The sequence below is a fragment of the Leucopleurus acutus genome (assembly GCF_964270905.1).
Source record: "Leucopleurus acutus genome assembly, chromosome: Y".
In the NCBI taxonomy this organism is placed as follows: Eukaryota; Metazoa; Chordata; class Mammalia; order Artiodactyla; family Delphinidae; genus Leucopleurus; species Leucopleurus acutus.
The window spans coordinates 12,653,393-12,679,064 of NC_139164.1; positions in this window are offsets into that span (position 1 = coordinate 12,653,393).

Here is a 25,672-nt window from a genome sequence, read left to right on the forward strand (position 1 = left end):
GGAAGAATTTGACAGCAGGGATCTCAAAGGTGGACCCGCTTGCTTTAAGAGGTTCTGTATCTCCTGTCTGCAGATTTCAAGCTGAATGGCCAGTAGGAAGCTTTGTGGTTGGGGAAGTCTGAGTGTCAGATAAGGTGGGTTCAAGAATGGCTTTAGATACAAGTTAGGCTTTGTAAGGGAAAGGCAGGCAGTGAAAATGGATGGAGGAACACATCTGTGATCTGATTAGTTTGCACGTCAACTTGACTGGTCAAGGGTGACCTTATCAAACATGACTTGTAGGTACGTCCAAGAGTCTTTCTGGATGAGCTTGGTTCCATTTTGGTGGAAGGCTGAAGTGCTGCAGCACAATTACCAGGTCCCCTGTCCAACAACGCCCTAACCACCACCACGTCTTCTTCCTGAGAGGACACATCTTTGGTTCTCTGTCAAATCAAAACATACTGAATGGGCTACCTTCAGTCTCTGTTTTCCTAACTCCATATTCTCCCACACAATTCTGGCTTTACTTCTCACCATCCCAGCTACACTAAATCTCTCAAGCTCCCGGGCAGCACCCCTGCTAGTCCTCAAATCCAACGATTACTGCTTTGCTCTTGCAGACGTGACATGTCAGGACCGATGGCTGAGCAGCATTCCACGGGGGTAAACACTCTCTGCTTTTCGAATCTTTTTTTTTGGTTGGCTTTCCTTTCTCCTTCTCCGTCTCCTTTAAGAGCCCCTGCCTGGTGGCTCAATAATTAAATGTTATAGAACTCCTAGGGATCTCTTTGGGGTCCTTTTCCCTTCTACCTTACAAATGTCTGCCATGGAACTGTACAGTTTAATACTGTTAAATACCACGTATATGGGAACAAATCCCTTAAGTTCAGATGCGACATCTCCTCCTACTTGTGTAATGGGAATGTCAACATCAGGATCTCAAAACAAACTCTGAATTCCAACCCATCCTCAATCCTATACCATTTCCTTTCTTCTCCAGATCTATAAAGGTCACCATTTAGCAATTCAATTGCTGAAGCACCAAATTCTTTCTACCATTAGCTCTGATTTTTGTTTCCTCATTTTCAATCCACCATTTTCAATCCACCATTTTCAATTCCCGTCCATTCGATGTACAAAATGCATCCAGATGTGTCTTACTTTCTTGAACTCCACACTGCTCCAAATCCTTATAATCCTTGAGTGTAACAGTCGCCTGAATCCTCTTTTTACATCCTCTTTAAAATGCTTTCTCCACACAAGGAGCCAGAGTGATCTTCTAAAAAGCATTTAAAGGTGAAGGTGACAGTGTCACTACTCTGTTTAAAATACACCAAACGCTTAAGATAAAAAGCAAATTTCCTGGCCTGGATTAAAAGTGAAAACAATAAAAGTTAAGTAAATAAAATCTACCTTATCTTTAAATCCTCTCCTCTTTTACTGACTACACTCCCAGACAAGTAAGCTAGTTTTTACTCTGAACAGAAGTCTGTTTTCACATCACACATTTACTTGTGCTCCTCCCTCTGCCTGGAATGCTTGTCTCCCTGGGGTCTAGCTCATTCTTCCCATCACCCAGGCACTTCTGGACAATGTCCTCTGACTATTCAACATGCAGAAACTCTCAGTCATTCTTTATTATGTCACCTCTCCCATCTAGTTTAATCCTGCTGTGAAAGAAATTCCCCAGTTAGGTGATAATTGAAACACTCTCTTCAGATGGGTCTCTCCTCTAAACTACACACTGCAGTGGATAACTCAAGAAGGTAGCAGCTTTGTATTCACAGAAATAATTTAGCCTACCTGAGAAAGAAAGGATTAAACATTTTCTCTCCTCTGCATGCCTCAGGGATATCTCTATCAAAGATCAAATATTCCATTCAGTTTTCAGGTGAAAGACTTCATTCATTCAAATGTTTTAAAAATAAACTTTGATTGAATTTACTGTGTACCATGCACTGTTTAAGTAAACAAAACAGACATGGGTTGTGGCCTCACGGATATTAATTCTATTCAGAGAACAGACAATAAGCACCAAAAAAAAAAAAGTTCCATTTTTATATGATAAAAAATACCCGGAAATGGACTTCCCTGGTTGTGCAGTGGTTAAGAACCCGCCTGCCATTGCAGGGGACACAGGTTCGAGCCCTGGTCCGGGAAGATCCCACATGCCACAGAGCAACTAAGCCCGTGCACCAGAACTACTGAGCCTGTGCTCTAGAGCCCACGATCCACAACTACTGAAGCCCACCCGCACTCCCCAACAAAAGAAGCCACCTTAATAAGCCCACGAACCACAACAAAAAGTTGCCCCCGCTCGCCCCAACTAGAGTAAAGCCCACGCGGCAATGAAGATCCAACGTAGCCATAAATAAATACATCAATTAATTAAGTTTAAAAAATACCCAGAAAGATCTCTCATTCTCTGATACACATTATCTTTGTAATTGACACGCTGGCTGCACGATGTTTAATGTAGTTGGATAAGATAAAACCATTATTCTCAGTATGAAACTAAGACGATTCACTTTTTTTATTATCACGGTATGAATCAGTGGCCTAATTAAATATCTAACTCCCGGAAGCCGACCTCTCACCACCGGTGAATTCAACAACGAGGACAAGGATCTGTTTTGTGTCCAATTCCTTCCACCTCTGGAACACTATTTTTGGAATGCTTTAACAAGGCCGTCTGTTACTGTTTTGAAACAACTGCATTCTCTCAGGCACTGGATTGATAAACTGCTTTTAGTCTAACAATCCAAAGTTGAATTTGGTCATGGTTTTCTTGAAGAAATTAAAAGGCTTAGGTACTTCAAGGAATTTCCCTTAAAGCAAAACATGGGTTGGATTCCACCGACATTGGTTTTCGGACCTGACACGGCAGGATGTGAGGAAACTTGTGTATCTTGTCTCTCGATCACTTCAATCGTGCCAGCACCGTGATTTTATAAGCAGGACTGCATGCAACTTTTTCAACAACACTGTACGGCAGGTGGTAATGTCTCAATTTATCAGATGAATTTTAAAAAAACAGAGATTCCATGACTTTCTCAAGATTGCATAGCTAGGAAGTGGCGAGGCTTGGGTTCACCCGAGACTAAAATGCGTGATCCTAAACATCCATTCCTCTACTCATCAAGTGTTTGTCAGGTATGAACTTAATACTAGACTCTCCTTGGCACCACTAACACGGAGATGGGCGCACCACAACAGTTTCACACACACACACACACACACACACACACACACACACAGAGTCACAGACATCTAAAGCAAGAAAACTCGGATTTTAAATATTTGCCACAACAATAAATGTAAGTTTATAGAAGAAAAAAGGCTTTTCGTTTGTGTCATCAACAAAATTCCACTCGTTCCCTGCACTTAAGCAAAGTGATTTAAAAAAGGATATAGGTGAAAAGATAGACAAAGGCAAACAAAAACCAATGCGAGGAATATGCTTTTGATACAAGCCAAGGCAGATCCAGACCAGAGAGAGACATTTAAAAATCTAAAGTATGCAAAGCACATACAAAAGGTTAAATGCTCCCTGTGCCACAAATGAAAGACACAACTTCCTTGAAGCAAAAACTAGAGAAAACACAAAGTTTTGAGGTGGTCAAAACAACAGAAGGAGACACAATATCTACCAGTCCCAGACGAATCAACTGAATTGAGACAGTCGCACATAAAAGAGCTACACAACATAATCAAAGAGGCTGAATGATTGTTAGATCACTTTCTTATGCTGAAGGGGCTCTGAAAAGTGACAAAGAAGATCATCAGATAGTGGGGAAACTAAAGGTCCCATTAGGTCAAAGGAAGAAAAGAAGAAAAAAGTAAACATTGATTCTCATAATTTTCCAGGCATTATGGAGTATGCACTATTTTCTTAATTAAATAGATGGTAAACATTGTGTTTATTAGGTAATGACACTATACTTGGGCTAAAATAATACAATATACACCAACATTACCAGATTATACATTCAACCCACTCCTTCCACCTCACAGAGAAGCAGCATTCAGAAAAATTACTAAATGTATAAAGCAGTCTGACATCAGGACAGAATTCCTTCACAAATACAAAAATAATAATAAATTAAGGCTGCAATAAAGTAATTTTCTCAGTGATTCTCTTTCCAGTCAAGCAGGGAAAGCAGGGTCCCCATGATGAATTATCAATAATTACGTCTGACTGCAGCAGTTGAAGCAATGTGTGTAAAGTGGCCTTTTTAAAGACTATTAGTCTTTTGGTGAGAACAGTTGTTTGATGAGTTAATGACATTGGAAGTATTATCATTAGTCAATAAATACCAAGACAAATAATTTCAAGTGAACTTTCTTGGCCCTTTATGAGTCAATGGATGTTACCAATACTACCTTGTTGTTTATTCCAGGAGTCAATGCCAAAGTTGAAATGACTGAAAAAGTAGCATCTATGAAGAGCCTATTATATAACTACAGTCGACATTATTTTCAAAGAAGTTGAGGAAACAATGATTCAGTACAATGCAAAGTTGAATCTGTGTATTACAAAGGATGGTGGTGAAAATTTATGTAGAACATAAAAAGTCTTACAAAAATGTATAAAATGTCTTTGAAAACGTAAGGTGTCGGAACACCTGTGACTACTGATTCATCACCAGTTATTCTGCAAAAAAAAAAAAAAATGGAATATATTATGTGTTACTGAATCAGTGGTGTCAAGGATACCTGTGAATTTCTGTCAGAAGTTGAACGCTGACTTGTCCTACACACAGCAAGAAATGGGATGATTAGGTGCAAACCGGACCAGTTAAGGAATTAGTCAAGGACTAAACATATTTAAATTGAAAATATAACTAAAGAAAAGTGCAATGAGGATAGGAAAAAAGTATAATAATCTTAAGTGTTCTTACAATTTAGAAATAACACAACTGTAAATGAAAAGAATCATCAAGAGAAAGACAGGAAACAGGGTGTCTTTGGGGTGGGGGGGACTATAATAGGTGGGAGTCAAAAAATTAAAGTTAATAAATAAATGAGTAGAAAACTAATAAAGGAAAAATGAGAATAAGGACATTATAAACATATAAAGGTCCACATGAAAACAAAATATAAATATTCCTGAAATTTGGGGTTATATATTGCTGCGTAAGAATCCACCCCCAGTCACTGTGGTTTAAAACTCAGCCACATTGCTAGGGGAAGGAACACAAGCTCTACTGGTGGGAGGAGTGGTCTTTGTACAAGGAGAGGGGCAGAACTGTGTGGAGGCTGTGTTTGGAGACCTCCTAACACTCAAGACAGCGAAATAAATTCAAATAAGGGAGCAAAGAAATGGACCACACAGACATACAAACAAACAAACAAAACCCCATATAAAACATAATAGACACAGTAAATAAACACAAGACATGGTTAGCCTGTATCTAATGATGTAGAAACAATCAATTAGACAAACCACCTCTGACACAGTCCAAAAGGTAATTGGCATGCTTATTGCTTCCTAAGTATTATTACCTACAAATGAAACGAAAAGCTACCAAAAGAACCAGGGAATCTTAGTTCAAATTCTAGCTATGAGTCTCTGCTATCAGCCCTAGTGGAGTATGTGGAATGAAACTTACCCTCCTGCTGTAACCAGCTGGAAAACCCATAAAAATACATGAAAATCAGTTTCATACAGTGGAAAACATCTCTATCAGGACTCTGATTCTTGAGAGAGGTGACACAGATAAGATGGTTTCTACAATTACCCTGTTCTTCTTGGAGGAACTTTTCATACCCACTATAATGACTAAACAGGTTTGAAAACACCAAGGGGTGGTGAGAATGTGGGAAACCTCGTATGTTGCTGGTGGGAATGTAAAATGATGCAGCCAATCTGAGAAATACTTTGTCAGTTAAAAATAAAAAAATTTAAAGTGTACTTCTCATGTGATCCAGCTATTACACTATTAGGTAACATATGGAATTTCTTAAAATTATGTAGACTGCCTAAATTTCACTCAGTCTTTTACAAAATGACAGTTGAACATCTTTAACTTGGTATTTTATAAGTGAGCCCACTGCTGGTTGGGGTGTTATAATAAATTTAGCTGGTTCCCCTTTGTAGAAAACAGGTGGAATCCTAGACAAAATGTGAAAAACAACTATTTCAGTTTCCTTAACATTCGACAAATGCAGACGACAACAAATTGGGAAGCGTTAATTCTTTAAAAAAAAAAAAAAACTGTTACAATTTTGGGCGAGTTTTATCCGTGAGTCTGTAGCTTTCCTGCTCAACCGTCATAGCATTCTCTGCTTAGTCTGGATGGCCTAGAATTCCTAGCTATTCCATCAGAATATTAAAGGACGATATACTAACTAACAATGATTCAACAAAGAAGGATGGACTAGCTACTGGACTAGCTTTACGGCCAGAAGTGGCTCACTGAGTCAAGGCAAAGGTCACTCATGAACCATGGCTTTGTTAGCTAAAACTGGCAGATTTAGTTCAGAGCAGATGGGGAGAATCACATAGATTTCGTAGCTCAAGTTGGCTGTTATGTATTCAGGGTGAGTGGCCATCCAGTCAGAGATTAAATAGGAAGACCCTAGAAGGAGGAAAACCATAGAAGCACTGAGATATGCTGTCCACACCTCTTCCTGACTACTGTCCTATGCAAGCCTGAGGGAGACCCAAGACACTGTGATAATATTGAAATTCGGGAAGGCGGAAGATGGCGGAAGAGTAAGACGCGGAGATCACGTTTCTCCCCACAGATACACCAGAAATACATATACACGTGGAACAACTCCTACAGAACACCTACTGAAGGCTGGCAGAAGACCTCAGACCTCCCAAAAGGCAAGAAACTCCCCACGTACACGGGTAGGGCAAAAGAAAAAACAGAGAGAAAAGAATAGGGACGGGACCTGCACCAGTGGGAGGGAGCTGTGAAGGAGGAAAAGTTTCCACACACTAGGAAGCCCCTTCGCGGGCGGAGACTGCGGGAGGCGGAGGGGGGAGCTTCGAAGCTGCGGAGGACTGCACAGCAACGGGTGCGGAGGGCAAAGCGGGGAGATTCCCGCACAGAGGATCGGTGCCGACCGGCACTCACCAGCCCGAGAGGCTTGTCTGCTCACCCGCCGGGGCGGGCGGGGCTGCGAGCTGAGGCCGGAGCGCAGGGAGAGGACTGGGGTTGGCGGCTTGAACATAGCCTGAAGGGGTTAGTGCACCACAGCTAGCCGGGAGGGAGTCCGGGGAAAAGCCTGCACCTGCCGAAGAGGCAGGAGACTTTTCCTTCCCTCTTTGTTTCCTGGGGCGTGAGGAGAGGGGTTTAAGAACGCTGCTTAAAGGAACTCCAGAGCCGGGCGCGAGCCGCGGCTAAAAGCGCGAACCCCAGAGCCGGGCGCGAGCCGCGGCTGAAAGCGCGGACCCCAGAGACGGGCGCGAGCCGCGGCTGAAAGCGCGGACCCCAGAGACGGGCGCGAGCCGCGGCTGAAAGCGCGGAATCCAGAGACGGGCGCAAGCCGCGGCTAAAAGCGCGGACCCCAGAGGCGGGCGGGAGACGTTAAGGCTGCTGCCGCCGCCACCGAGGGGCCTGTGTGCGAGCACAGGTCACTCTCCACACCCCTCTTCCGCGGAGCCTGTGCAGCCCGCCACTGCCAGGTTCCCGGGATCCAGGGACAACTTCCCCGGGACAGCGCACAGCGCGCCTCAGGCTGGTGCAAAGTCACGCCGGCCTTTGCCACCGCAGGCCCGCCCCGCACTCTGTGCCCCTCCGTCCCCGCCGGCCTGAGTGCGCCAGAGCCCCCAATCAGCGGCTCTTTTAACCCCATCCTGTCTGAGCAAAAAACAGACGCCCTCCAGCGATCTACACGCAGTGGCAGGGCCAAATCCAAAGCTTAGCCCTGGGAGCTGTGAGAACATAGAAGAGAAAGGGAAATCTCTCCCAGCAGCCTCAGAAGCAGCGGATTAAAGCTCCACAATCAACTTGATGTACCTGCATCTGTGGAATACCTGAATAGACAACGAGTCATCCCAAATTAAGGAAGTGGGCTTTAGGAGCAAGATCTATGATTTTTTCCCCTTTCCTCTTTTTGTGAATGTGTATGTGTATGCTTCTGTGTGAGATCTTGTCTGTATAGTCTTGCTTCCACCATTTGTCCTAGGGTTCTATCCGTCCATGTTTTTTTAAAATTTTTTTTCTTAATAATTAATTTTAATAACAATATTATACTTTACCTTCGTTCTTTCTTTCTTTCTTTCCTTCCTTCCTTCCCTCCTTTAGACAACGAATCATCCCAAATTGAGGAGGCGGTCTCTGACAGCAAGATTTATGATTTTTTCCCCTTTACCTCTTTTAGTGAGGGTGTATGTGTATGCTTCTGTGTAAGATTTTGTCTGTATAGCTTTGCTTCCAACATTTGTCCTAAGGTTCTTTCCGTCCCTTTTTTTTTTTCTAAATACGAATTTTTTAATTCAATAACTTTATTATACTTTATTTTATTTTTACTGTATCTTCTTTCTTTCTGTCTTTTTTCCTTCTTTCCCTCCTTCCTTCCTCCCTCCCTCCCTCCCTCCTTTCTTTCCTTCTTTGCTTCTTTCTTTCTTTCTTCCTTCCTTCCTACCCTCCTTTCCTTCTTTCTTTCCTCATACTTCTACTAATTCCCTCTACTTTTTCTCCCTTTTATCCTGAGCCGTGTGGATGAAAAGCTTTTGGTGCTCCAGCCAGGAGGCAGGGCTCTGCCTCTGAGGTAGGAGAGCCAACTTCAGGACACTGATCAACAAGAGACCTCCCAGCTCCACATAATATCAAACGGCGAAAATCTCCCAGAGACCTCCATCTTAACACCAGCACCCAGCTTCACTCAACGACCAGCAAGCCACAGTGCTGGAAAACCTATGCCAAACAACTAGCAAAACAGGAACACAACCTCACCCATTAGCAGAGAGGCTGTCTAAAATCATAATAAGGCCACAGACACCCCCAAACACACCACCAGACGTGAACCTGCCCACTAGAGAGACAAGATCCAGCCTCATCCACCACAACACAGGCACTAGTCCCCTCCACTAGGAAACCTACACAACCCACTGAACCAACCTTAGCCACTGGAGACAGACATCAAAAACAGGAGGAACTACGAACCTGCAGCCTGCAAAAAGGAGACCCCAAACACAGTAAGATAAGCAAAATGAGAAGACAGAAAAACACACAGCAGATAAAGGAGCAAGATAAAAATGCACAAGACCTAACAAATGAAGAGGAAATAGGCAGTCTACCTGAAAGAGAATTCAGAATAATGATAGTAAGGTTGATCCGAAATCTTGGAGATAGAATGGACAATAGATTGGACAAAATGCAAGAATCAGTTAACAAGGACCTAGAAGAACTAAAGATGAAACAAGCAACGATGAACAACACAATAAATGAAATTAAAAGTACTCTAGATGGGATCAATAGCAGAATAACTGAGGCCGAAGAACGGATAAGTGACCTGGAAGATAAAATAGTGGAAATAACTACTGCAGAGCAGAATAAAGAAAAAAGAATGAAAAGAACTGAGGACAGTCTCAGAGACCTCTGGGACAACATTAAACGCACCAACATTCGAATTATAGGGGTTCCAGAAGAAGAAGAGAAAAAGAAAGGGACTGAGAAAATATTTGAAGAGATTATAGTTGAAAACTTCCCTAACATGGGAAAGGAAATAGTTAATCAAGTCCAGGAAGCACAGAGAGTCCCATACAAGATAAATACAAGGAGAAATACGCCAAGACACATATTAATCAAACTGTCAAAAATTAAATACAAAGAAAGCATATTAAAAGCAGCAAGGGAAAAACAACAAATAACACATAAGGGAATCCCCATAAGGTTAACAGCTGATCTCTCAGCAGAAACCCTACAAGCCAGAAGGGAGTGGCAGGACATACTGAAAGTGATGAAGGAGAAAAACATGCAGCCAAGACTACTCTACCCAGCAAGGATCTCATTCAGATTTGATGGAGAATTAAAACCTTTACAGACAAGCAAAAGCTGAGAGAGTTCAGCACCACCAAACCAGCTTTACAACAAATGCTAAAGGATCTTTTCTAGGCAAGAAACACAAGAGAAGGAAAAGACCTATAATAACGAACCCAAAACAATTAAGAAAATGGGAATAGGAACATACATATCAATAATTACCTTAAATGTAAATGGACTAAATGCTCCCACCAAAAGACACAGATTGGCTGAATGGATACAAAAACAAGACCCATATATTTGCTGTCTACAAGAGACCCACTTCAGACCTAGAGACACATACAGACTGAAAGTAAGGGGATGGAAAAAGATATTCCATACAAATGGAAGCCAAAAGAAAGCTGGAGTAGCAATTCTCATATCAGACAAAATAGACTTTAAAATAAGGACTATTAAAAGAGACAAAGAAGGACACTACATAATGATCAAGGGATCGATCCAAGAAGAAGATATAACAATTGTAAATATTTATGCACCCAACATAGGAGCACCTCAATACATAAGGCAAATACTAACAGCCATAAAAGGGGAAATCGACAGTAACACATTCATAGTAGGGGACTTTAACACCCCACTTTCAGCCATGGACAGATCATCCAAAATGAAAATAAATAAGGAAACACAAGCTTTAAATGATACATTAAACAAGATGGACTTAATTGATATTTATAGGACACTCCATCCAAAAACAACAGAATACACATTTTTCTCAAGTGCTCATGGAACATTCTCCAGGATAGATCATATCTTAGGTCACAAATCAAGCCTTGGTAAATTTAAGAAAATTGAAATTGTATCAAGTATCTTTTCTGACCACAACGCCATGAGACTAGATATCAATTACAGGAAAAGATCTGTAAAAAATACAAACACATGGAGGCTAAACAATACACTACTTAATAATGAAGATATCACTGAAGAAATCAAAGAGGAAATCAAAAAATACCTAGAAACAAATGACAATGGAGACACAACGACCCAAAACCTGTGGGATGCAGCAAAAGCAGTTCTAAGGGGGAAGTTTATAGCAATACAAGCCCACCTTAAGAAGCAGGAAACATCTCGAATAAACAACCTAACCTTGCACCTCAAGCAATTAGAGAAAGAAGAACAAAAAAACCCCAAAGCTAGCAGAAGGAAAGAAATCATAAAAATCAGATCAGAAATAAATGAAAAAGAAATGAAGGAAACAATAGCAAAGATCAATAAAACTAAAAGCTGGTTCTTTGAGAAGATAAACAAAATAGATAAACCACTAGCCAGACTCATCAAGAAAAAAAGGGAGAAGACTCAAATCAATAGAATTAGAAATGAAAAAGGAGAGGTAACAACTGACACTGCAGAGATAAAAGAGATCATGAGAGATTACTACAAGCAACTCTATGCCAATAAAATGGACAATCTGGAAGAAATGGACAAATTCTTAGAGAGGCACAACCTGCCAAGACTGAATCAGGAAGAAATAGAAAATATGAACAGACCAATCACAAGCACTGAAATTGAAACTGTGATTAAAAACCTTCCAACAAAGAAAAGCCCAGGACCAGATGGCTTTACAGGCGAATTCTATCAAACATTTAGAGAAGAGCTAACACCTATCCTTCTCAAACTCTTCCAAAATATAGCAGAGGGAGGACCACTCCCAAACTCCTTCTACGAGGCCACCATCACCTTGATACCAAAACCAGACAAGGATGTCACAAAGAAAGAAAACTACAGGCCAATATCACTGATAAACATAGATGCAAAAATCCTCAACAAAATACTAGCAAACAGAATCCAACAGCACATTAAAAGGATCATACACCATGATCAAGTGGGGTTTATTCCAGGAATGCAAGGATTCGTCAATATACGCAAATCTATCAATGTGATAAACCATATTAACAAATTGAAGGAGAAAAACCATATGATCATCTCAATAGATGCAGAGAAAGCTTTTGACAAAATTCAACACCCATTTATGATAAAAACCCTCCAGAAAGTAGGCATAGAGGGAACTTTCCTCAACATAATAAAGGCCATATATGACAAGCCCACAGCAAACATCATCCTCAATGGTGAAAAACTGAAAGCATTTCCACTAAGATCAGGAACAAGACAAGGTTGCCCACTCTCACCACTATTATTCAACATTGTTTTGGAAGTTTTAGCCACAGCAATCAGAGAAGAAAAGGAAATAAAAGGAATCCAAATCGGAAAAGAAGAGGTAAAGCTGTCACTGTTTGCAGATGACATGATCCTATACATAGAGAACCCTAAAGATGCTACCAGAAAATTACTAGAGCTAATCAATGAATTTGGTAAAGTGGCAGGATACAAAATTAATGCACAGAAATCTCTGGCATTCCTATATACTAATGATGAAAAATCTGAAAGTGAAATCAAGAAAACACTCCCATTTACCATTGCAACAAAAAGAATAAAATATCTAGGAATAAACCTACCTAAGGAGACAAAAGACCTGTATGCAGAAAATTATAAGACACTGATGAAAGAAATTAAAGATGATACAAATAGATGGAGAGATATACCATGTTCTTGGATTGGAAGAATCAACATTGTGAAAATGACTCTACTATCCAAAGCAATCTATAGATTCAATGCAATCCCTATCAAACTACCACTGGCATTTTTCACAGAACTAGAACAAAAAATTTCACAATTTGTATGGAAACACAAAAGACCCCGAATAGCCAAAGCAATCTTGAGAACGAAAGAAGGAACTGGAGGAATCAGGCTCCCTGACTTCAGACTATACTACAAAGCTACAGTTATCAAGACGGTATGGTACTGGCAAAAAAACAGAAAGACAGATCAATGGAACAGCATAGAAAGCCCAGAGATAAACCCATGCACATATGGACACCTTATCTTTGATAAAGGTGGCAGTAATGTACAATGGAGAAAGGACAGCCTCTTCAATAAGTGGTGCTTGGAAAACTGGACAGGTACATGTAAAAGTATGAGATTAGATCACTCCCTAACACCATACACAAAAATAAGCTCAAAATGGATTAAAGACCTAAATGTAAGGCCAGAAACTATCAAATTCTTAGAGGAAAACATAGGCAGAACACTCTATGACATAAATCACAGCAAGATCCTTTCTGACCCACCTCCTAGAGTAATGGAAATAAAAACAAAAATAAACAAATGGGACCTAATGAAACTTCAAAGCTTTTGCACAGCAAAGGAAACCATAAACAGGACCAAAAGACAACCCTCAGAATGGGAGAAAATATTTGCAAATGAAGCAACCGACAAAGGATTAATCTCCAAAATTTACAAGCAGCTCATGCAGCTCAATAACAAGAAAACAAACAACCCAATCCAAAAATGGGCAGAAGACCTAAATAGACATTTCTCCAAAGAAGATATACAGACTGCCAACAAACACATGAAAGAATGCTCAACATCATTAATCATTAGAGAAATGCAAATCAAAACTACAATGAGATATCATCTCACACCAGTCAGAATGGCCATCATCAAAAAATCTAGAAACAATAAATGCTGGAGAGGGTGTGGAGAAAAGGGAACACTCTTGCACTGCTGGTGGGAATGTGAATTGGTTCAGCCACTATGGAGAACAGTATGGAGGTTCCTTAAAAAACTACAAATAGAACTACCATATGACCCAGCAATTCCACTACTGGGCATATACCCTGAGAAAACCAAAATTCAAAAAGAGTCATGTACCAAAATGTTCATTGCAGCTCTATTTACAATAGCCCGGAGATGGAAACAACCTAAGTGCCCATCATCTGATGAATGGATAAAGAAGATGTGGCACATATATACAATGGAATATTACTCAGCCATAAAAAGAAACGAAATTGAGCTATTTGTAATGAGGTGGATAGACCTAGAGTCTGTCATACAGAGTGAAGTAAGTCAGAAAGAAAAAGACAAATACCGTATGCTAACACATATATATGGAATTTAAGAAAAAAAATGTCATGAAGAACCTAGGGGTAAAGCAGGAATAAAGACGCAGACCTCCTAGAGAACGAACTTGAGGATATGGGGGGGCGGAAGGGTGAGCTGTGACAAAGCGAGAGGGAGGCATGGACATATATATACACTACCAGACGTAAGGTAGATAACTAGTGGGAAGCAGCCGCATGGCACAGGGATATTGGCTTGGTGCTTTGTGACAGCCTGGAGGGGTGGGATAGGGAGGGTGGGAGGGAGGGAGATGCAACAGGGAAGACATATGGGAACATATGTTTATGTATGACTGATTCACTTTGTTATAAAGCAGAAACTAACACACCATTGTAAAGCAATTATACCCCAATAAAGATGTTAAAAAAATATTGAAATTCAACTAACTTTACCAATTACAATGGTGAAAAACAATTAACATGCATGAATTAAAATTCTTTCTTCTCTAATTGATACTGAGGGTAACTTTTATTTGTTCTTTCTGGACTTTTCTAAGGAAATGATACTATATTTGCACATCACAAGCTACATTTCCTTTCTTTTCATAGTTTCTATTTTCACCCTAGGTGATTAGATTAAGAAAATAAATACATTCCTCTTTGCGCTGAGCTGCTTGACCAACTGAAGGGACATTCTGGGTCTCCAAGTCTACATCACAGAAATCTGACAGCATCTGGAATCCTGGAATCCTTGGAATTCCTCTTGGAAGGGCCTCTTGGAATCTTCTCGGGTGGGCATTACCAGCTGAATCCAGACTTCCATCCACTTACCAGGGCAACCGACTTGTGAGTGGAAGCCCCCTGGACCCTCCAGACCCCATCTGCCATCTGCACACCGCTGCGAGACCTCCCTCAGTGCCAAGTGGAGCACAAGGGCCCAGCTGAGTTCTCTCCAAACACCTAACCCGCGAAGTCATGAGCTACAACCAAAACATGGTTGTTGTTTAATCTCCAAAGTTGCTTATCTGAGATGCACTAGCTACCCAGGTCGCTCATCGTCTCTTTAACCCAGGTTACTCGTGACACTGTCACAACACACTCGTAGCGTCTGATAAATGACCGGTAGTTATATTTTGCAGCAAGTGCAATTTTTCATTTTATTTCTCGCCATTCTGCTGAGAGCCCACTCACTCTTTCTAATAGTTGGGTCTGAATGACTTCTTGTGTCATGTGGATGCCTTCCAAGTTCCACATCCATGTTTTTCAGCACCGTTATCATTGCCTAATAGTCAGTGATAAACCCTCATATAAATGAGCGTATAAGCACACACAAGAGCAAACAGAAAACGTGGTCATAGAGATTCACCAATCACAGCTGATGCTCACTACCTGCAGAATCCCTGTATAGGAATTTGCCTACTCCAAAACTGATTTGTAACCCTACAATCAATACTATGGTGCTTAACGAGCATCAACTGTACATCACAATTTACCAGAATTACGTATTTTGGTGCAAATGAGAACAAATGTTGTCATTTTGAGAACAAATGACAGAGACCAGGAAGACATGAGATGTATGGAGATTACTCAACATTCAAAGCATCCTCAAAATTTCAGCCATGCATCCCACCCTGCTGACTTCAGAGTAGGATCGAGAAAGGAACGTGGACACACAAATCCACACCCACCAATTGATACAATTTTGCCCTTCATTTCCAGGAATGCAAGCAAGTATTTAGTACAGTGAATTCAGCAGACTCTTCAGGGACATAAAAGAGTTTTCATGTTTAATATCTCTGAGAGTGGAGCGCCTGCAACTTCAATTTATTGGCTTTGAACATTCCTGTAACATAAAATGAAGGACAACTTACAGGGTTTGAATTAGCAATTGTGTTGATGATTAAATTTCTCAAGAAAAAACACAGGAGTTAGGTTTTAGTAGCTCCTGGGACATCTCATCACTGCTAAGCAGCAAGTATCCTGTTTTCCCAGAAGGGTATCAGGTTCTCAAAGGAGAGATCGCACACTGTCTTTTAAAGATTGACATCTCTACAGACTTAGGGATTGTAAAGAATAGCAATCTCATCAGCATCTTCCCCAGATATACATGAGGAGTGTGTGTGTGTGTTTGTGTGTGTGTGCGATAGAAACAAAGAGACAGAGAAAGAGACAAGAAGGAGGAAGAGGAGAAGAAGGAAGAAAAGGAAAAAAATAAATAGGTAGGTAGTTAGAAAGGCAGATAGATACAGAGATGGAAATTTTAGGACATGTTATAGAGCACTGAATAGGACTAGAATGTCTCCTTTTCCTAAATCAGGAGCGAGTTTCCTACCTCCAGCTAACACTCAGTATAGGAGGAAAAAAATGTTTAAATGTATAAAATTAATAGGGTGTAGTACTTATCAGAAGTAGAGGAGGGCAATTCCAGTTGTCCAAAGAAACAGGTGCACTTTAGTAGAAATCTTGGAGGACTGTCTCTCCGAAATATCCAGTATACAATCGTACATCTACCCACAAGCTCAAACTCTGAGTCTCCGAGTTGAGCGGCATGGAAAAGACCTCAGACACTTAATTTAGAAAATGCCTCTTATAATGCCAGTGCAGAGTGGTAAACTACGTCATAAAATTGGAATTTTAAAACCATTGTCGTTTAAGAGGAGGGCTGGCTGAGAGAAAGGAGATGTCCAATTCTGACTAAATAATATTCCTACAGAGAGAGACCAAGTAATTCGTTAAGTGCTGCACCATGGTTAGTCCCACTAGTATTTAAGTGATTTGCTTAGAAATGATTAAATTCTTAACTGGACTTTCAGAATAATAATTAAGTAAAACTGCTTTGCGTTATTAGAATGGACCAGATTAAGAAGTTAATGAGCACAAAGTCTCTGAACAATGTGGGATTCTGGGGTGAAGGCCAGGCTTTCCCAAGGAAGATGGAAGAGCCGGGTGGTCCCGCATCTGGGGCATCCCCCGGGCACGGTGAGCACGCCCCCTCCCCAGAGAGCCTTGAAGATAGGAGTTGAAGCGCAAGTCAATATGGAACCCTCAGAATAAGACTGTCCATCAGAGCAGTACTAGAAATAACCTAGTTTACATTTCTGTTGTTATAGAATAGAATATATAGAATGTTATAAATAGAATAAATAGAATGTTAATAGAGAGGGTCGTCCCTCTCTTTTATTCAAGTAAAACCACTTCATACTGTTAGGGTCACTTCAAAATTATTCCATCTGAAATTGCACAGGCTTCCCTCACGGAACCAGGCTGGTTTCTTCCTCTACTTCCCATAGATCACATCAATTTTAGTTGACACTTTAGAGGTTGCCTTTGCCCCCAAGGAACTGTGCTCACGCTGAGGACAGGAGACATTTCCTCTTGTTATTCCTAATGCCTAGTAACCTTTATACATATTTTAAAATAAGGGAACAAATGGATGAATTAACTCCATCATTTTGAAGGTATTTCTCCTTTGCTCGTAGCATTTTTGTTTGTTTGTTTGTTTGCGGTACGCGGGCCTCTCACTGTTGTGGCCTCTCCCGTTGCGGAGCACAGGCCCCGGACGCGCGGGCTCAGCGGCCATGGCTCACGGGCCCAGCCGTTCCGCGGCATGTGGGATCCTCCCGGACTGGGGCACGAACCTGCGTCCCCTGCATCGGCAGGCGGACTCCCAACCACTGCGCCACCAGGGAAGCCCCTGAAGATTTATAATAGAGCTATTTTTTTCTAAATCTATATTAAAGGCACAGATGGAAGCACAATTTGTGAACGTAATTAACCAGGATAAGCTCCTGGAAACCCTAGAAATCAGATGGTGGAGTTCCTGGGATGCGTTTGTGTGATGAACAGGGAATAATAGTTCCATTAGTGTCAAATACGTAATACATTTGCTCCACACTTTTATTTGTCAATAAATTACCATAGAATTTTTTTGTAGCCTAGAGAATAGATGACATAGCCAGTGGAAATTTAATGACTAGCATATACTATAAAAATTTAACATAGTTTTCATTGCAGTAGATGAAAAGGAAATTAGCAATAAATATGATTTTGACTCTTACAAAGAATATCTGAGTGTACGTAGGTATAGTCAGTGCTTATGTATACAGTAGCTTATGTTTCTGTATTTCACCTATTCCACAAAGGATTTGAGGTTCATTTGGGAAATATACTTAAACGCAAATCTCCTCCCAACCCCCAGCAAACCTCTCCACAAAGCAGAAGAGACAGACAGCAGTTTTATCATCAGATAAGCGTTAAATCAGAATGTGGTGCACACCACAGGGAATTCGCCAAGAGAGGCAAAGACAGAAGGAAAATCTCACCCTTTTATGTGGCCAGGCAGCTAGAGCTCCTTCTGTGAATGTTCTCAAGATGAGCACTGACTAGGCCTCAGCAAGACCTGGCAGGAGCGTGTACTATACACATACACAGCCATCCTGAGTTGACCTGCGAATTGCAGGGACCGTCTGTGGTAGCTAATCAGCTTCGTCCAGAGGAAAGACGAACCGCTCCTGTCTTTGTGACGAGAGGTAGGTTTGCAGGTTGGGGCCAGGAGCCGACAGAAGCTCAGCCCCTCACCTCCCACAGAGCCTGGGAGATGGGCTCCCTCTCCCTTCCTGGTTTTGTTTCAAAGAGATAGTCCCCAGGTCCTTGAAAAGAACACTTCTGGGTCACAAAGCTGAGAAAAGTCCCATCGGAAAGTTTTATACACATTTCAAAACGAGGAGAGAGTACTTAACGACAAGTTTTCTAAAATAATTGCTCTGAGCAAAAGGCAGAGGTGGAAACCTCTCTCCTTATTTAATGGAGGAGAATTAAGCCCGTTATTCATAGTTTGTATTTGTCCTCACAGGTCTCGTGGGCTGTACAGTTTTACGAAAATACAAAGTTTCCATCAGAAAGATAGTGGAAGTCTTATTTTATTGCTTGGTGAGCATTTCAGGTGATTTCAGGTACTCTTTGCCTGTTTCCGTGTAAGAAAATACTATAGCATATAATAGGCCAACTGGGTGAACTGTATTTCCAATGAGTGTTTTCTGCCTAAAAAATTCCTTTTTTAGAGATGCATGCTGGTAAAGATCCCTAATAGAGACAAAAGGAGCCTCCTAGATGTTCTAAATCAGATGGTCTTGTGCCCCAGTGATCTTAGTTACCTGCCATTAGAACAGACTAGGGGGATTGGGAGGAACACAGATGCCTCTCCTCTGTTACTGTCAATTTCCCCTTTCATGGCTGTTAATGTTTGCCTTAGGTTTTGAGGTGCTCCTATGTTGGGTGCGTAAATATTTACAACTGTTACATCTTCCTCTTGGATTGATCACTAGGTAGTGTTCTTCTTTGTCTCTGGTAATCGTCTTTATTTTACATTTGGTAGTGTATATATTAATATAATAAAGGTACATGTAACTTTACTGAAAGAAAAATAGTCTTTATTTTAAAGTCTATTTTGTGTGACATGAGAATTCCTACTCCAGCTTTCTTTTGCTTTCCATTTGCGTGGAATATCTTTTTCCATCCCCTCACTTTCAGTCTGTCTGTGTCACTAGGTCTGAAGCGGGTCTCTTGTAAGGACAGCATATATACGGGTCTTGTTTTCGTATCCATTCAGCCAGTCTGTGTCTTTTGATTAGAGCATTTAATCCATTTACATTTAAGGTACTGATCGATATGTGTGTTCCTGTTACCATTTTCTTAATTGTTTTGGGTTTGTTATTGTAGGTCTTTTCCTTCTCTTGTGTTTCCTGCCTAGAGAAGTTCCTTTATCATTCATTGTAAAGCTGGTTTGGTGGTGCTGAATTCTCTTAGCTTTTGCTTGTCTGTAAAGGTTTTAATTTCTTTGTCGAATCGAATGAGATCCTTGCTGGGTAGAGTAATCTCGATTGTAGTTTTTTCCCTTTCATCACTTTAAATATGTCCTGCCACTCCCTTCTGCCTTGCAGAGTTTCTGCTGAAAGGTCAGCTGTTAACCTGACAGGGATTCCCTTGTATGTTATTTGCTGCTTTTCCCTTGCTGTTTTAATATTTTTTTCTTTGTATTTCTTTTTTGATAGTTTGATTAATATGTGTCTTGGCATTTTTTCTCCTTGGATTTATCCTATCTGGGACTCTCTGCTCCCTGGACTTGACTATTTCCTTTCCCATATTAGGGACGTTTTCAACTATAATCTCTTCAAATATTTTCTCCGTCCCTTTCTTTTTCTCTTCTTCTTCTGGGACCCGTATAATTCGAATGTTGGTGCGTTTAATGTTGTCCCAGAGGTCTCTGAGACTGTCCTCAATTCTTTTCATTCTTTTTTCTTTATTCTGCTCTGTGGCAGTTATCTCCACTATTTTATCTTCCAGGTCACTTCTCCGTTCTTCTGCCTCAGTTATTCTGCTATCGATCCCATCTAGAGAATTTTCAGTTTCATTTATTGTGTTGTTCATCATTGTTTGCTTGCACTTTAGTTCTCCTAGGTCCTTGTTAAAGGTTTCTTGTATTTTCTCCATTCTATTTCCAAGATCTCGGATCGTCTTTACTGTCATTCCTCTGAGTTCTTTGTCAGGTTGACTGCCTATTCCCTCTTCATTTGTTTGGTCTGGTGGGGTTTTACTTTGCTCCTTCATCTGCTGTGTATGTCTCTGTCTTCTCATTTTGCTTATCTTACTGTGTTTGGGGTCTCCTTTTCTCAGGCTGCAGGTTCATAGTTCCCAGTGCTTCTGGTGTCTGCCCCCAGTGGGTAAGGTTGGTTCAGTGGGTTGTGTAGGCTTCGTGGTGGAGGGGACTGGTGCCTGTGTTCTGGTGGATGAGGCTGGATCTTGTCTTTCTGGTGGGCGGGGCCGCATCTGGTGGTGTGTTTTGAGGTGTCTGTGAACTTATTATGATTTTAGGCAGCCTCTCTGCTAATGGGTGGGGTTGTGGTCCTATCTTGCTAGATGTTTGGCATGGGGCGTCCAGCCCTGGAGCTTGCTGCTCGTTGAGTGGAGCTGGGTCTTAGCAGGGAGTCAGAGATCTCTGGGAGAGCTCTCACTGATTGATATTACGTGGGGCCGGGTGGTCGCCGGAGGTCCAATGTTTTGAACCCGGCCCTCCCACCTCAGAGGCTCAGGCCTGACACCCGGCTGCGGCACCAAGACCCTGCCAGCCACACGGCTCAAAAGAAGAAAAGGGACAAAAAGAAGAAAGAAAATATAAATAATAGAGTTATTAAAATTAAAATATTATTAAATTATTATTTAAAAAATTAAAAATAATAAAAACGTAATACACGGAAAAAAAGAAGAGAGCAACCAAACCAATAAACAAATCCACCAATGATACCAAGGGCTAAAACTGTGCTAGGATACACGTAAAAATCATAAACTAGTAGTCGCATACAGCACACCCCAAGTCTACAGTTGCTCCCAAAGTCCACCGCCTCAATTTTGGGATGATTCATTGTCTATTCAGGTATTCCACAGATGCAGGTACATCAAGTTGACTGTGGAGCTTTAATCCTCTGCTCCTGAGGCTTCGGGGAGAGACTTCCCTTTCTCTTCTTTGTTTGCACAGCTCCTGGGGTTCAGCTTTGGCCCTGCATCTGCATGTAGGTCGCCCTCTGGCGCCTGTTCTTCGCTCAGGCAGGACGGGGTTAAAGGAGCAGCTGATTCGGGGGCTCTGGCTCGCTCAGGCCAGTGGGGAGAGGGAGGGGTACGGATGCGGGGCGAGCCTGCGGAGGCAGAGGCCGGCGTGACGTTGCACCAGCCTGAGGCGCGCCGTGCGTTCTCCCGGGGAAGTTGTCCCTGGATCCCGGCACCCTGGCAGTGACGGGCTGCACGGGCTCCCGGGAGGGGAGGTGTGGATCGTGACCTGTGCTCGCACACAGGCTTCTTGGTGGCGGCAGCAGCAGCCTTAGCGTCTCACGCCCGTCTCTGTCCTCACCGACAGCTGCGTCTCGCGCCCGTCTCTGAAGCTCGTTTCGGCGGTGCTCTGAGTCCCCTCTCCTCGCGCACCCCGAAACAATGGTCTCTTGCCTCTTCGGCAGCTCCAGACTTTTCCCTGGACTCCCTCCCGGCTAGCTGTGGCGCACTAGCCCCCTTCAGGCTGTGTTCACGCAGCCAACCCCAGTCCTCTCCCTGGGACCTGCCCTCCGAAGCCCGAGCCTCAGTTCCCAGCCCCCGCCCGCCCCGGTGGCTGAGCAGGCAAGCGTCTCCGGCTGGTGAGTGCTGGTCTGCACCGGGCCTCTGTGCGGGAATCTCTCCGCTTTGCCCTCTGCACCCCTATTACTGCCCTCTCCTTCATGGATCCGAAGCTTCTCCCCGCCACCCCCACCCCCACACCGCCCCCCCATATCCCCACCCACCCCCACGCCTCATACCCCGTCTCCACCAGCGAAGGGGCTTCCTAGCGTGTGGAAACTTTTCCTCCTTCACAGTTCCCTCCCCGTGACACAGGTCCTGTCCCTATCCCTTTGTCTCTGTTATTTCTTTTTTCTTTTGCCCTACCCAGGTACGTGGGGGGTTTCTTGCCTTTTGGGAGGTCTGAGGTCTTCTGCCAGCGTTCAGTAGGTGTTCTGTAGGAGTTGTTCCACGTGTAGATGTATTTCTGGTGTATCTGTGGGGAGGAAGGCGATCTCCACGTCTCACTGCTCCAGCATCTTGAAGGTCCTCCTACATTTGTTAGTCTCTTGCCAAAAGGCTGACTGGAGAGTTAGCTGGTCTCTATCTATCCTACTGCCCCTCTCCAAATACTCACTGTGCGCCCCTTTACAACCTATTGTGAAGGCTCTTATTAACCTTTACTTTTTCAATGCAAAGAGTACCACCCAAACACTTGCTTATGCCAGTTTACCAGCCCCTGGCCTAACTGATCTGACTGCTGGTCATGCCGGCCTCTAGATACTGCTAAAGGACCTGAACTGTTCTCTGTTTCTGCCGATGTGAACATCTGGTGGACCAAGTATGGAAGGCAGATAAATGACAAGGTATGGCACCCATGTCTAAGAAAACATTGCTCTGTCCCTCCTTCTGGTGAGTTATTTGGGTCTTGCATAACCTACATGGAAGGGCAAGAACTTTCCCTTGCCCACATAAAGACCAACAGGTGAAAAATTGTCCCTTTGCTTTGGAACAAACATGATACTCGGCCTTTCCCGAGTGACACTCTGGGACCAATAGTACATTCAGACTCTGTGGTTTGACCCCACAGGTGGCATCTTCAAATCCCTGGAAAAGACTGTAAGTGGCTCTAGCGCTAGCATTCTTGGTACAAACGTCTGCCAAATCAACAAATGTTTTGGATGACTCGTAAGCCACCTCCGTACAACTTGGGGTACTACGGCTGCTCCCATGACTAAGCTGCCTACTACCATAAGCTATGTACGGGTGGACCACTATAAAAATCTGGACTCGCTTGGCCACAGAACCAAGCCTTAGTGCTGCCCAAACCAGACCACAGGCCTCCTGTACCAACTTTTTGCAACCTGTCCTGCTCTCACAGATTGACAGGAGCACACGGGAAATGGAGGGTATGGATGCTAGCATTACCAATGGCAAAGGTCGTGGAATACTCCAGTTCCTGGAGATTGCAGGTTCCGTTGTAACCTTGTCTGCAAACCACACTGGTCTTTTTATGTTGGGTGGCAGCAAAGTATATAAAGGGTGTCCACCTAACCGGTCAGGACAATGGGGACTTGGATACCTGGCTCCTTCTGTCACCAAATACTCCACCCTAAATGCAGGCAAATTACAAACCTGGGCTCCTTTGTTCATAAAACTGTGTCCCATAAAGGTGCCAGCAGGGAAGTCATAGACAATCCATTGGGTATCACAACTCCAACTTCTTTTCATTGTTCAGGATCTTATTCCCAAGCTATGGAGGTTATGAATTAGAACAGCCATCTTAACTCTCCATGGTAGTGGAACAAGAGTTCAGTTCCCCTATGCAAAGTGTGAAAATACTTCAGTCAGAAGTTAACAGCCTAGCATCAGTGGTGCTCCAAAATGGACTTGCTCTGGACATCCTGACTGCTCGGCGAGGATGAGCTTATGCAATCATCGGTGGAAAATACTGCTTCTACGCAAATCAAATGGGAAAAATACTCTCCAACTTATTAAAAGTGAAGGAAATGCTTTCGTCACATAAATGAAGCAAAGCCGTTTTATTGGACTGATGTCTTCCCAGGACTGGGGAACTGTTTCGGTAGGGTTTGGGGAAATGTACTTTGATTTGATTTGTTCTTCTCTGTTTTTCTTCATCCTCATTCTAACCTATGTTCTTTTCTCCCTTTGCAGATCTCTTAGCACTGAGCTACTCACCCAGTTTTGCTCTCCACGGCCATCACCTTAGCCTTTTCTTTGTGAAACATCAAGGGAAGTTGCAGAGGAGGGAATCCTTGGGGCTCAGAGCGGGCCGCCCAAGATATGGCTTGTTGATTATTTTGAACAGAGGCTACCAGGGAAACGGTCAGTGAGGGGAAATGATTGAAAACCACAACGAAAACACTCTGGCCCCCTGCCTTCCCCCAAAGTGCGAACTAAATCCATGTGACGGTATCCTCCCTATGGCAGGAGGCTAGAAAGCATCCTTGTCACCACAGTTAGGAAATTCAAGGCTAAGAAAGCTGGATAAAGGAACGCTGACACTTCTTCATTAGGCTGCTTGCCCAAGCACAAGCCTCTTTGTTTTGTCGAATGTACAAAAATGTTTCTTTGTCCAAAACTAGATACATTCAGCGGGCTTTGGTCACTTCAGGCGGTCCCATTTCTGAGACCTCTGTGTACATGAATTAAATTGGTTTGTTTTTCCTGTTAATCTGTCTTGTGTCCACATAATTATTAGGAGAGCCAAAAGGACCTCAACAGGGGTAAAGGAGAAATTTGCCCGTCCCCGTGTTGCTAGACAAGGTCACACACGTTCACTGGCTCAGAAAAGATTTGAGGAGACCCTAAGTTTTCACCTCTGGCTGATCTTTAGTCTCCAGGTGTACTGGGTGGGAAAACTTGGGAAAATGAAAACGGTGTATACGGTGATGAAGCTGTGCACCCAGCCCCAAGGTAATCTGCAGAGACCAGGAGAGTGGTTTTTGAAATTTGTGTTTCCTTGCTACCTCCCCAAACCCCCTGACCCAGCACCCCGGCGGTTTAAAAAAATAATAATCGGTTGTGTCCACCCACGTCGTGGAACAGAAACACCAGTGGCTACACAGCACACGGCAAAGAAAGCCGTCTAACCAAAAATAGTTCGGCATAGTAACGGAAAGGATCAACTACAACCAGCAGCCACACATGAATACGAGGGAGAAGAACCTTCTCCCCATTTACTGCATTCCAAACTTCAAAATCTCCAGTTTTCAACACCACTTACAAGGCATGCAATGAAACAAGTGTGTATTTGCCCCATCACAGGTCAGATAGCAAATTAATAGAAACTGTGCATGAGGAAACCAAGTACTTTAACTCTGTAGGCAGACATTCAATCAAGAGTCATACCTACGCTCACCTGACAAAGGAAACGATGGAGCAAGAACTAAAAGAAACCAGGAGACCCAGGTCTAGCGAAATAGAGACTCTCAACAAAGAGACATTTAAAGCAGAAACAAATAGGAATTATGGGCTGAAAAACCACAGCATGTGAATCAAAACCTTCAGTAGAGACTTCGAAGGAAGGTTTGAGCAGGCAGAAGAATCACAAAACCCAAAGTCAGGTTAATTGAAATCATCCTGGCTGAGGAGCAGAAGGAGAACAAAAATAATGCAGAAAATGTAACAGCCTAGATTATTTGCCAGACTCCACTGAGCAATCCGAGGCTTACGTATTTGCAGTCCCAGGTGGAGACAGGA